This window comes from Rhinolophus ferrumequinum, chromosome 8 (genome assembly GCF_004115265.2).
Source record: "Rhinolophus ferrumequinum isolate MPI-CBG mRhiFer1 chromosome 8, mRhiFer1_v1.p, whole genome shotgun sequence".
In the NCBI taxonomy this organism is placed as follows: Eukaryota; Metazoa; Chordata; class Mammalia; order Chiroptera; family Rhinolophidae; genus Rhinolophus; species Rhinolophus ferrumequinum.
This window is the reverse complement of record NC_046291.1, coordinates 90,792,690-90,807,289: the sequence shown is the minus strand read 5'-3', so window position 1 is coordinate 90,807,289 and position 14,600 is coordinate 90,792,690. Positions and strand designations below refer to the sequence as shown.

General features: G+C 36.8%; 1 protein-coding gene across 1 annotated transcript in view; it reads right to left on the bottom strand.

Annotated features, from left to right (window-relative positions):
• Window positions 1-14,600, bottom strand: part of PTPN4 (protein tyrosine phosphatase non-receptor type 4) — a 172,639-nt gene that overhangs the window by 156,913 nt on the left and 1,126 nt on the right. The window lies entirely within an intron of this gene.

Sequence of the window (14,600 nt, the reverse complement as noted above, 5' to 3'; positions counted from 1 at the left end):
TCTGCTCATACGTAATACCATCCAATCCTATCACCTCATATATGTTTTCACGAGTCCTTACGTCTGTTGAAAAGAACTGAGTATGAATCTTTCACAATAAAGTTAGATTAAAAGAGCAGGGGCTCTGCAAAGGGCCAAAAGTATAATACAAATTCTTAGTATACATGGAGGTAATGCCACTTAATAGTTAAGACTATCAGCTCAGGAACCAGACTGTTTTAAGGTTCAATCCTTACTACCTTTATGACTTGGATTGTTACTAAACCACTCTGTGCCTCAGTCTCCTCATCTATAAAATGAATTGCTATGCGGATTAAATGAGATAATACATAAGAATCCTTAGCACAGTGTCTGACACTCAAAAGTAACTAATAAGTGTTAGCCGCCATCATCACCATCATCACTGAGCACCAGCTCTCTAAATATTCAAAACTGACTTTAGGAAAAATTTGGAACTACATATTATGTTTTTATTAAAATACTCTAGTTACAACAGAATTAGAACAGAGTATTGATTGTTAAAAGCCTCAGAAATCTGAGAATGTCCAAGAAATACCATCAATCCAGTTGGGTGGAAAAAAAAATTCATCAGGGGAACAGCACCAATTACAGTTGGAAAGGTATCTGGAACTGTATTGTGGAGGAGTTTGCACTAATTTGGGCACAGACCGGGGGGAGCAGCCATGGTCCACAGGCCGCATCTGCTCACTGTCTTTTTGGGCTACGAGTTAGGAATGGTTTTTACAGATGAACATTCACAGCTGACCTGATAAGAGGAAACACTTAAATGCTACTTAAAAACAAACAAAAAAATTCTATTCTTCCTATTAGTATTTCAATACAACAAATTATATTCAATTATTATTATTGTATTTTTATTTCATCAATAAAATTTGTAAAAAAAATTAAGCCTCAAATCAAGGGTCAGTGTTAGACAATGAGATAAATGTTCCTCTTTACTTCTCCCTACCCCTTCCCTTGTTTAGCGTACGTGCTGAATGTCTCATAATGTGCCAGACAGAGAGAGGCAACATGAATATATCCACAAACAAAACAAGATAAAACCCCCTGCCCTTACGGATCTTCCAGTCTAATACAGAAAGAAAAAATATATATGCAGTACGTTATAAGGTGGTAAGCAGGGAATATGAGAACAAGAATGCAATTTTAAATAAGAGTATTCAGGAAAGGTATGACTGAAAAATTCATTTTTGAGATTTGAAAGGAGGTGAGAAAGTGAGCCATGCAGACACTCTGCCTGGAACACTTGGAAGAAAGGTGTACAGGGAAAGAGAAGAACAAGCACAAAGACCTGAAGTGGGCGCGTACCTGGACTGTTCCAAGAACAGCAAAGAGGCCAGTGCGCCTTAAGAAAAGTGAACAAGTAGAGTGGTCAGAGACGAGTTCAGAGAGAGAGCAGGAGTCACATATCACGCAGGGCCTCGTTGGCCATGGTAGAAACTGCAGCCTTTACTCTAAGTGAGACAGGAAGCCAATCAGGGGCTTGGAGCAGAGGGGCACGTTCATTTCCCTTACACTAGAAGTCTTCAACTTGCAGCATTTCCTACTGATATGTCAAATACAAAAAGCTCAGACTATGTCACAGGATGCCACTGTGCTAGCAGAAAACCAGTTAATATCTACAATATTATACATTGGTCAAAAAAAAAATTAAGACCCTAGCAGATAAATAAACAAAAAATTTGAAATATGTATGCAACAAGAAATAAAATTAGTAAATAAACATGAAAACATTTCAACTACATTATCACTAAAAAGAAATTCAAAATAAAACAAAGTACCATTTATCACCCATTGCTAGGGAAACTTGTGGTAGGGAAAATTGCTTCAGGTCAACAATCCTGTATCTGAACCTTTTGGTTTCAAAACACTTTCAGAAGTGTTATGAATGTCAGAATATTTGGATTATGGAGAGGTGATATGGCACAAATATCTTATATTACTTACATTTTTGGTTGGGTCTAGGGCAACACCCTGTGTAAACCATACTGCTAATTTAAAATTTCTTTACAGAGCTTTAAGAATATGCACTGTAAGTGGAATAAATAAAAGATTAAACAACCTCCCATAGGTTTAAGTCAAGTTTTTCAGTTACAGAAACTTTTTTTTTTTCAGGGCCTTGGGGATCTCAGAATTGCATATAAGGAATTATTGACTTACACAATTCTTCTGTAAACAATTAAGCTAACACAGATCAGAAACCATAAAATAGCCAGATGCAAAATGGATCACAATATCACGATCACCTGGGGTAACTTTCCAAAATCACAAAACCCTTCCCAATGAAGATTCCCCATTTCCCTAGTAGATTCTGCATTAAGCCTCTGCAAATGATCCCAGTACATCCTGGGCTGGAAAAGGTACAGTAAGTCTGAAATGAAAATACACCAAGTACAGAGATTTTTTTAAATTCCAATGTAAATAAAACAATTTGCAGATTCTTGGAGTTTGTAAAAATATTTTACTTCCATGAGATAAGAACTATCTAAAAAAGAAATGAGCAAAAAGAACATCAACATTACTTTAAAAACGGGTATTTCCCAAATCATTTTAATCTCTGTGGAAAATTCATTCATTTTATTCACTCAAAGTAGAGTCAATATTAACCAGCACATATTATGTGCAAGGCACCGTGTACACCAGAAATACCAGGAGTGAGGCTTGGAGAGGTAGACAGGGGCTGACCATGAGTTTGGATTTTTATCTTACACATAGACGGAGAGGCAATAAAAAATTCTGAGCAGGGGTGTAATGTGATCAGATGTGCCAGTCAGATCACTCCAGCTACAATGTAGAGGAAGATTTAAAAGGGTAAGACCAACGGCAGAATGTACTTTAGGAGACAATGGTAAAAGTCCAGACATGATGAGCTTTGTTTAAAATCATCCCCCCAAATTTCAGAAGTTTTGCCTAAGCTTCATATTGCCCAACTGAAGCTCAAGTGGCGATAGAGGAGAAGGGAGACCTCAATGGCGATGATGAGACCGAATCTCTCTCAGTAGCGACGCTGAGGGGGAATCTCAGCCAGCAGGTAGAAAATGGTTGCACTGCTTACAGTAGAGGGACAGGCAGTGATCCAGGCAAGCGGGGCCTTATTGTAGCGGCCAGATAAGCAGGTGGCATCCCGGCAATCAGGAAAAACACAATAGGGAAACACGTCTAACTTTATGGTTCCTGATAAAAGGCTTATATAGCAGACAGCAGAAAGCACCAGCTATAAGACTGGAGTTCAAAAATAGGAGACAGAAAATAGGACAGCAGCAGAAAAGATACAGATTATGGACTCCAATTAACCTACTTTCAAAAACTAAATCTGCCATTTCCTAACTGAAAGTTGGGACAACTCAGCTTTTTAAGCCACAACTTCTTCATCTATAAAAAGGGAACAACACTACCCACTCCAAAGAGTTGCTGGGAGAATTAAATGAGATATCACACTTTAAAACATCCAGTACAGTTCAATAAATGTTAGTTTAATCCCTTTCTCTTCTTCAATTTTCCATCTAAGCTACTGAAATAAGGAAGTATTTTGCTTGGCCACAAAGTCTGAAAGGCTTATCCAAATAGGCATTAGAGGACTTTAGGTGAAGAAGGTAAGGCAGGTCTTTAATGCAAAATGACTCACGAGAGCGTTAATTCATACAGAAGTGGAAGTAAATGAGTCAGGCAACTAAAAGAGCCTAAAAAACTGGAGTAAAAGTTTAAATAATTACAATTAGTTAGGTTGATAGTATATCCACACAATAGAACATGTCACTATATTTAAAAAAGAAAAAGGAGAGAGCTCTCTGTATACTGAAGTCAAAGATCTCCAAGGAGTATTCTAAATGATTATACTCATATACCTTATACATAAATGGTAGAGGGAGAAAACAGAAATCTATATTTGTATTTTGTTTCTATTTGCATAAGTACTGGCAAAATATACAAAGAAATAGAAGTGGTTACCTATAGAGAGAAGGGAAGGGAGGTATAGACAAAGTAGTATTGAAATTTCTCAATATATACCTTTGTATGTTATTTTGAAACTTGAAGTAGCCATATTACCAATTAAAAAAGGAAATAAAATTTAAATAAATTTTTAAAATATTTAAGTCTGAGTGTTCTGATAATAAATTGCACTACACTTACTGTGTATGCCTTACTTGTATACTAACACATAGCTAACTATGACTTATCTGTAATCATTTCTATCTGCATAATAGATTGTTAAGTTCCTCCAAAGAAAGAACTATAATCTCCTTGAGGATAAAGAGCATGTCTTACTCATTCTGCAACCTCACTGCAAATCACAGTGCCTGGCGCCTAGCCGGTGCTCAAAGAATACACTGAACTGACTGGATTGTCCAAATGCTTTCCATCTGAAGTCACCTCCAATTCTGAATATATTTTTTCATTGTATTGCTGAGGACTTGTCTATATATAAAAATACACTTAAAATTCAAGTTTTTATAAAAATGAGAAAAGCTCTTAATTAACAATTGTTTAACAAAAAGGTAAGATATAAATTTAACTAATAATAAAATAAGATTAACAATGACCCTTGGATTACTCCAAAGCCTCACCATAAGATGGCAAGCATTTGAAATGGGTCGAGGAGCTAGCCCAGATACCTTCCAAAGTTCATTCACGGCATTTCTTTGATGGTAGGTATTGCTATATAGTTTCACTTATCCATCTTTCAAATAACTACTACTATAGTTTCTTTCTCTTAATCCCCCAAAATGCTAAGGTGTATGTAACCTTTAAAAAAAAAAAAGGATGTTTTTCTTGATTCTGTCCTCCTGTTGCTCTATGACCCAAAAGATCTTCCTTCTTCCTTTATTACCAAATTTTTTTAACAGTTGTGCAGTCTGTATTCATTGTATGTCTAGTTTCCTCAATTTAGTTTTTCACACCCCTCTACTGTAACTCTTCTGCTAAGACAATGAACCTCAAACTGCAGTATAACTCAGAATTACCGTAGCAGCATTTAAGCAGATTTCCTATGCAACCTCCCCATTCCTCACCCCTGCTTTCAGGAATCTATAAGGTCTGAGATGAAACCTGGGGAATTGATTATTTTAATCAATATCTCATTTGATTCTGATACAGGCAGCCTGCCTGAACACACTAGCTGAGGTCATTTATAACTTTCCAATAGCTAAATTCACAGCACTTTTGTTATCTCTCTCAGCAGCATTTGACACCTTCCTGAAACTCCTTCCTTCATCACCTTCTACCACACAACTGGACTCTCCTCTCTCTTTCACCACCTTTCACTCTTCTTCACTGGCTTCATTTCTGGGAGCCATTAACAACTAAATAATGATTAGTGGCTGTGTCAGTGATCCTCTTCCTAACTTGACACACACTTCATAAGCATTAAGAGTCCCACCCACTGCTTCAACTACTACCTATAACCCTAAATCCTGCCACTTTGAATTCCAAACTATTTTCAGGTAGCCAGAGGCGATGCAGTATAGGACGGGAAAAGATGCTTCAGCATCATGCAAATCTGAATTCAAAATATTTGCTCTGCTATTTACATGGTAACATGCCCAAAGTCACACACCTTTCTGAATGTCAGCTTTGTTTTCGTTTAAAACTGGAGATAACATGTTTTTAACAAATTTTGTTTGGATTAAATGAGGAAAGTAAAAAGATTAAGTGAGAAGCTCCATTCCCTTCCAGCATGGTTTTGACACCCTGTGCCATGGGTCTCAGAGGTGGCATGCAAGAGACAACTAACCTGGGTTAGGAAATTGACACGTACAAGGGGATAGAGCAAATAAGTGAACATAAGGAAATATACTGAGGATAATGGGAGCCAATTTCTCACTGCAGGAGAAGGGATTTATAAATACAGAAAGGGGGGAAGACTAAAAAGAACACTGAGGTGTTGGATTGGAATTGGATATGTTAATGTGAACTTTAAAATAAAATAAAAAATACACACACACAGGAAGAGATTCAGATGTGTACATACATTTCCTAGCTCTGTCCACCCTGGAAGTGATGATACACCAGCAGAAATTAGTACGTTAAGCATCCAAATCTTTGTTTCTAAATACCATCTCCACCAAATTAAAAAAAAAAAGAAAAAAAAATCAGGATTCCTTGGAAAAATATATGATTCCAGAACGAGGACAGGAAAAATACAAAATAAGTCTGCAACCTCTTGTTGTGCCAGAAAGTAGGAAATACGCAAGAGGATCAGGACATGTCAGGAAGACAGAAGAGCCATTTTCAAGTGGTTCCCACTAGCCAAACCTAGGACAATCTGAGCATCAAAATAAAATAAAAAATGCTAATAAGTAATAAAATCCTCTGAGTAGGAACAGAAATCCATGAGTATATATTGATATAAATAAATAAATAAATGACTAAATAAATGCTTGGAAAATCAGCTAATAAATAGATGGCGACCTTCCTAGGAGTGGTTGATTCAGGCAGGAGTCATCAGTGGATCCAAAGGCTGGTGACAGACGTTTGATAAGGTACAGAATAGGGTCACAGTCTTGGAGAGCCTCCCACAAAAGAATTACCAATCACAAAAGGAAAAATGACGCTTTACAGTCGACATGAGCTAAATAAGGTGTTCATGCTTAAATATCAGCAGTGGTGAGACTGTGTGCCTCCTAGTAAAACACTGAGAATATCACACCACTTCACTTCCATGACACTCCTGCCAACAATGCATTCAGTCTGTACATGAGCAACCACCAGATGAACGGAAGTTAAGGGACATCGTACAGAATTTAAAAAAAAGGTCATAAAAGAGAAATACTGAAGAACTGTTCCAAACTGTATGATCCTGAATCAAATCCTGGACCAAAAAGGAAAGAGAGACACTGTTGGGACAGTTGAAAAAATCTGAATGGCATCTGGGGACCTGAAGGTAGTGTTGTATCAGGTTGATTCCTGATTTGGTGGTTATGTAAGAGACTGTCCACGTTTTGGTAAATACACACTAAATTATTTAGGAGGGCTGGACATCATGTTTGCAACTTGCTCTCAAATGATTCAGAAAAAGTCTACTGAGATTAGAAAAGAAGGCCTCAGAGGCTACTACAGTGAGCCAAGCAAAAGATGTTGACGGCTCATCTTGTATATATACAACGTATACACAGAGGGTGACAAAAAAATGGATACACATTTTAAGAAAGGAAAAAATTATATTAAAATTGTAATACTCAATATATACTGATAACAAAAGATGAATACGAGTCACATTTGACTTCTGCCATTACAAGAGATGCTCAAAGTGGTTACCATCAGCGTCCAGATACTTCTGATTACGGGAACATTGTTTGGTAGACTCCTGTGGCGAGCGTGTAACCTGTTCCTACACCGCAGCAGAAGCAGCAGGACTTGTTGCTATGCGAGGCCTCCCGTTTCTTCCCTTGTGCACGTCACACACAGCACCATGCATGTCAAGCTTGGCACGAATGTGTGCAATTGTTAGGCGTGTTGGAGGTTCCGTTGCGTATTCAAGCCTCCCTTGTCCTTGTACTTCTACAACATTCTTGAATTTCAAATACACTTCAAAATGGCCTTGTGCTCCTCGAACAACAACCGTGCTCCTGCCACTTTCTCTGACTGTCCTGCCTGACACATGGTGACACTCGCATTCATTTGATTAACACCGTTTTTTGAGCGAACGTCATACTACACATTGCTACTGTAATTCAAGTCAACTTTGAAAAGTAATACACAGATAACATTTCTCACTCGTAAAATGTGTACCCATATTTGTGGCACCCCCGATATGTAGTACAATGTTAAAAATTGTTGAAGTTCATGTGTGGGGACACGGTTTATGGGAAATCTCTGTACGTTCTCTTCAACTTTCCTGTGAACCAAAAAGTGCTTTAAAAAAGTAGTCTTACTAAAAAAGAATTGATGTTGCAGTAATAGTTCAAGAAAAAAGAAATTGGTGAAGGGGCTTTGGGAGCTCTTCATGCCGTTCCTGCAACTTTTCTGTAGGTTTGAAATTATTTCAAAATAAATTAATTTTAAAAATCCAATGAGAACTTATGACAACCTTGATGCCTAGCAAAATGCCTGGCTTACTCCAGGTACTTGATAAAAATTATTTGGCCTTCTCTTCCCAGTTACCTAAAGGAAAAAAATCAGCATCATCGTCAGCTCTTCCTCCCGCCATATCCAAATGGATTCTCAGTCCAGTGAAACTACCTCATCAGTTTGCAGTTCCAGCCCCACATCTTCACCTTTATTTCTCCATTTCCGGCTCTTATCTCTCATCTGGACTGTAAGTCTCTCTGCTCCATTTTCAACCTCATCTTTGTACAACCCTTACATCTTTGCATCATGATCTAAAAAGGAGTTGCACTTCCAAACTCTTACATCTAATCTTATCATTCCCTTATTTAAATACTTATAATTGCTCCCCAAAGTAAATGCTGATTTCCCAAGAGGCAGACTAAACAGGCGTGTAGGGCACTAGCAATGCAGGAACACCAAAAAGATATTTCTCTCGCTCTCTCTCACTAAAGTAGTAATTACAGTGGGGGAAGAGGGAAGAGAGGGGCTTTGACTTGACCTCTTTTATGCTTATTTTAGGATTGGGTATTGGTTTTATTTTTGATTACATAGTGGGAATGCCAGGGATGAGTAGGTACCATAAACTCGCCAATACTTAGAGCCTCTAAAACAGTGCTTTTTCCAACTTGGCACCAAAGAAAATAATACATTTTTAGATTTTTAGCACACTGGGAGAAGTCAAGGACTATTCAACGTCAAAAGCAACCATCCTAGGGACTCCAATACGCCCAGTCCCACAGGCTGCGGGGCATCTTGCTCTCCAGCACACTGGTAAAGCCTTCATGGCACACCAGTTGGGAAGCTCTGCTCTAAAGGTCTTAATATGATCCCACTCAGAGCCCAAACAAGGACCCTCACAACATTTCATCTCCTACCATAGTCGACACACACGTACAGGCACACAGATTCACACACAAATCAGACACCAACACCCAACCCATAGACAGAGACAGACCTAGACAACCTGCATTTCTCCAAACACAATTTGCACCCTTTCATACTTCTGACTTTTTATACATGCTGTTCTTTCTAGCCAGATCAATTCCAACTCATGCTCCAAGACACTGCTCAAATGCCACTTCTCATTTCCCCCAGATCTTATTACACTTGTCACTCTGAATTGTAATTGTTTGTTGACATGTGTTACCACCCTAGAGTTTGAGCTCAAGGGCAAGAATCATATCTTATTTACCTGTACCACCGATCCCTATAATAAATATTCAAATGTTTGTTTAATTAACATATACGTTTATATATGTTCACTACATAATTCCACAACAAACCTTTTTGTTTCCAAAATACATTAATTAAAACAATCAGGTCTAATTTTACAATCAAATTAGCATTTTTCCAAAACAAGAACACCCATTGTTTTTTGAGAGAGAGACTTAGTGTTGAAATAGTCATACCACTGGACCATTATCCCAGTCCTAAGGTTTTAGACTGAGGAAACGGACAAACAAACCAGCTATAAGCACAAACATATTCACTGCAGATTATAATGTGCATTGGAAACTTTAGAAACAACCAAAATGTTTAACAATAGGTAAATGACTAAATCAATCACCTGAATATCTAAACAATTATTTAAATTATACTCATGACTATGGGAATGGAAAAATGGGGTACAGATATCAGCTACCATTTATTGATCATCTCTTCTACTTAAAGAATAGTGTTAGGGCGGCCGGATGCCTCAGTTGGTTAGAACATGAGCTCTCAACCACAAGGTTGCGGATTCAATTCCCGCATGGGATGGCGGGCTGCGCCCCCTGCAACTAGAAACGGCAACTGGACCTGGAGCTGAGCTGCGTCTTCCACAACCAAATTGAAGAACAACGACTTGGAGCTGATGGGCCCTGGAGAAACACACTGTCTCCCAATATTCCCCAATAACATTTATTTTTTAAAAAAATAGTTCTAGATGCTTTATATATATATTACCCTAATGCTCCAGGCCAAGTATTATCCTAATTTCACATACAGGGAAGAAAGCTCAGAGGTTATATAATTTGCCCAAGGTTTTCGAGACCAGATTCCAACTCAGATCTACCTGATTCCAAAGTGTCAGCTGTTCCCTACTTTACAGCACCTCTACCATACAACTTTATTTTAAAAAAAATGTGGACAATTGCCTGGAAGGAAACAAAAATATCTACTAGTGTGGTGATTAAGGGTGAATATTGTTACAGTATTTATCTTTTTTTTAAAAAAAAAAGCAACTTTTTAAAGAATTACTGAACAATGGACTAAACTCATGATGGAATACAAAAGAAACAATCCATATTTTGATTTTTTTAATATTTTCATTAGAGACACAGAGTAGGTAATATAAGGATGTACTCAACTATATCTAAACAATCACATATGAACCCCAGGGTACTTATTACCAGGATTCAAAACCTGGTCGTTATAACTGGATTAAGCAGCATTCTTCCAGAAAAAAGCTAATTTTGACTTAAAAAGGAGGCACATGGATTGGAGACAGTTAGGAATGTTTAAACTGAGGAAACAAGGGCAGAGGAAAGAACAAGAATGTTTTCTTTTTAAGCAAGAATGAGAAACAGGGTGAGATGAAGTTGGTGGAAAGCCTTCAAGGCCAAGCAGATAAGTTTGGAATTAATTTGATAGCAACAGGGAACTACAATACATTCTTAAATGGGAAGGTGGCAAGCTTGAAATATAGTCTTTTAAACATTCAAACTTTGTTCCAAGGTACTGCCTTTGGTTACGTGTTTTTGCCAAACAATTGCAGGGAATAATAATCCATTATCGTTTATGTGTGCTTTATACATACTTTTATCAAAAAGAGAAACTGACTAAACAAACAAAAATTTTTATATGAGGAGTGAGTATATTGGGAGGGTGGCTTTCAGATATAAATGCTTGTGAATATTAAATGCTACTGTACATTTTAATAAGAATCAGAGCTTCACAGCAAGAAGGGATGCTGGAGATAATTGTTTAGTAACAACTTCCTCATTTTCACAATGAATTAAATTGAGGTTCAAGAACTAAATAACTTCCCTACTGTTATATATAAACTAGTGGGAGAGTCAATATTAAAACTCAGATTTTCTAGGCAGCAAAGCTGTGCTGTCCAGTATTGTAGCTACTAGCAACATCTGGTTATTTAAATTTAAACTGGTTAAAATTAAATACAGTTTTAAATGTCAGTTCCTTGGGCACGACAGTCACATTTTCTAGCGCGCCATACCACACATGGTTAATGGCTACCATATCTGACAGTGCAGAAAAAGAGTACAGCAGGTTCTCAAATAATATCGTTTGGTTCAATGTCATTTTGCTGATGAGATGCCGTGGGAACTCAACTCTTTTTAAATTCAAATCGCCTATGGTAAAATTGGCTTCGTTGTACGTCATTTTCCTTAAAACTGCAGAACCTATCAATGACTTTAAGTGAGGACTTACTCTACCTCTTCCATCATTGCAGAAAGTTTAACTGGACAGCACAATCTAAAGAATAAGCTTCAGAGTCAGACAGACCTAGTCTGAATTCTACTTACTAGCAGTGTGATCCTAGACAAGTTAATTTCTCAATACCCCGATTTGGGGAGGCAGGGGGAAAGCAGGGGATTAATAATACTTACCTCACAAAGTGTACTTGATGATTATGTGAAATAACATGAAAAGCCCCTTTACACTGTCTGGCATATGACAGCCAATAAACATTTTCCTTCTGGATCCTTTTTTTCTTTCTCTTCTTCTACCTAACATCCTTATTAAGATACACACATAACTCACCCAAATTAATATCTTCCCTTCATGATAATCCACAGTAACCTAATTTTCATTCTGTTCCTGCCAATTTCTTCAAATACTTGCACCTCTCTTCTAGGGTTTCTACTTAGGAATAATGAAATCAAGAATGAATGTAGGGGAAAGCTGCCACTAACGAAATGGAGGAGAATGGAGTAAATTTCCTCTCTGTTTTCCATCCTATTTTAAATATTACTATCTGACTGATGATGCAAAGGAAAAGAAATACATTATACTGTTCCTATATACTGTATTTCCACAATAATAAAGAAGATTCCACAGTACTTCTACATTATATTACTTCTCATCATCTGTACTACTAATTGAATATTAAATGAAGAAAGAACAACTTCCCCCTATAGTACTTTCCTGGGAAACAATAAAAAGGATTTCAGAATGTTAAACCAATCTTTAAGGCTTCCTGGCTTAATCCAGTGAACTGACAAATTTAACAAATCTATACTATAGCATATAAAAAACTTCATAGCATGCATGTTATAACCCAGAAAAAGACCAAAATTCAACTCAGTTTGTAACTAGTGAATTCCTGCCAAAACTAAATTTTATTTAGGAACAATTCATATTGAGCCACATATAGTCACATAAACTGGCCATTTCTAGTGAGGTTACCAATTTTACATTTCTAATAACTAAGAAAGAATTGAAGCAGAACTTTAATACATTCATCTTGCAACATCCACCAAACAAGATTTCTATTCTGCAAAGCTTTCTTACTGTTTAAAACTGACCACACTAACTCTCAGAGGGGAAAAACAAAAGTCCTCTCAATAACAGTGTCTCCTTGAAGTTACCTGGTAGTCTCTTACTTTGTTCCTTAAAGATAATTTACTCAAAAACACGACCACTGACCCTCCTTATACAGAGTTTAGAACAAGTCATAAATACTAAATAGGTAACACTGCACACTGTACTGTCCTTTACAACTCAAATTAATTATGTTTAATAGACAAAACTAAAATATTTTAAATACACAAATCACAGAGTGTAATAATAATCTATGAGGGTCACATGTTAAACATTTTTTTTAGGTTTTTATTACTGTCCCACATAAAGTATTTGATATATTAAAAAGTTAGGCTTTTATGCCTGAACTTAGGAAATCTAATTTGCGAGATTCTAGTTTTTTAAAGTCCTTCAATAATAATGAAGTGTACATTGGTCACAGTAGAATAGTTCAAATGAATTTTCCTGAGGCTGCATTCTGAGTACATCTGACCCAGAAAGTATTTTTAGCAAGTGTGTTCAATCAATGCTGGTTTTATGCTTAGCCTAAATTAGAAATTGGGTGTCACAAATTTAAAGTAACAAAGTTACTAGGGACATTTTCAAAGATACTCAACTAGAACATAAAGAGAAAACCACAAGTTTGAAACAATTCAATACACACAACCCAGAAGCTAAGCAGGTTAGAAAGCAGGCAATAAAGTCACATCCTCATCCATTACTGCTTTTGAGGAGCCTGTGATTTTCCAACTTAATAAACTTTAACTAACATTAATTAAAAACTACAAAATTGTGATGGCTCCTTGTTAAAACATGTTTTCAAAATCTCTTGCCAAATGTTAAAAACAGATGAGCTAAATCATTAATATTCCCATGTACAAAAAAGGCCATGTTTCTCTTCTTATAAACCACTCAAGATCATATTATGGGACCATGCATATGTTTCAATGAAAAATGTTAACAAAGACATGTGTGCCATTAAAAAAATAATACACATAAAAATTGCTTTTGTGGTACTGGAGCATAAATTTATTCTGACAAAAAATGGTGGGGGTCCACAAAATGATTGCACTTTTATTATGAGTTAGCAAAGTTCTGCACAATACACAAACTTTTGCTTACAAAAAAAAGTCTTTTTTGAAAACAAATATGGGGTGGCCGGTTAGCTCGGTTAGAGCATGGCGCTAATAACACCAAGGTTGCCAGTTCGATCCCCGCATGGGCCACTGTGAGCTGCGCCCTCCTTAAAAAAAAAAAAAAAAAAAAAAAAAAAAAAAAAAAAAAAAAAAAAAAAACTCTATAGGTAGAATTTATATTCATCAAAATATATCAAGATTTAACTGATATACCTAGCCCCATTCCATTAAGCACACTTTGGGCTCTGAATAATTATTTAAGGTCACCTCCTCCTCCCCTTAAAAAAATGAAAAATAATTTTTTCTGGCACGTTAATGCTGAAAAATCAGGATAAAAAAATGCCTTGGCTTTTACTGTTCCACAGTCTTCCTTTCTACTCAAATTGTCTTTTACAAGTCGGATGCACTGGCTTTCTGGGGTTTTCTCCCCCATAAACATGTTTTCAATTGTATTGTTTTAACTGGGCCCAAGATCTAGTCACATAAACCTAGTATTACTCCAATTTCTTGATTCTAAAAGCAGTTGGTATACTGCATATATACAAGTTCTCCTAGAACAAGCGCTTGAAAGTCCTACAAAATCGTCCTGGTACATAGTCACTATATAATGCAACCCCAGATAGAAAGTCTTCCACTTTAAGTTTCTCAGAAACATGTAAACATATTATCTGTGCAATTATAAATTGTTCCATTTTAAGGAAACCCTGGGAAGGGCATCGGTACGTCTATTTAGCTACATCTCAACTTTTTTTGGCCCAACTACAGATTCTTAAATACAAGCAGAATTCTTAAATACCGGTAGAATCGTTAAGAGGCTCAAAACTTCAATGGGAGGAAGAGTCTGCCCATACAGCATGCAGGAAGCGCTCATAT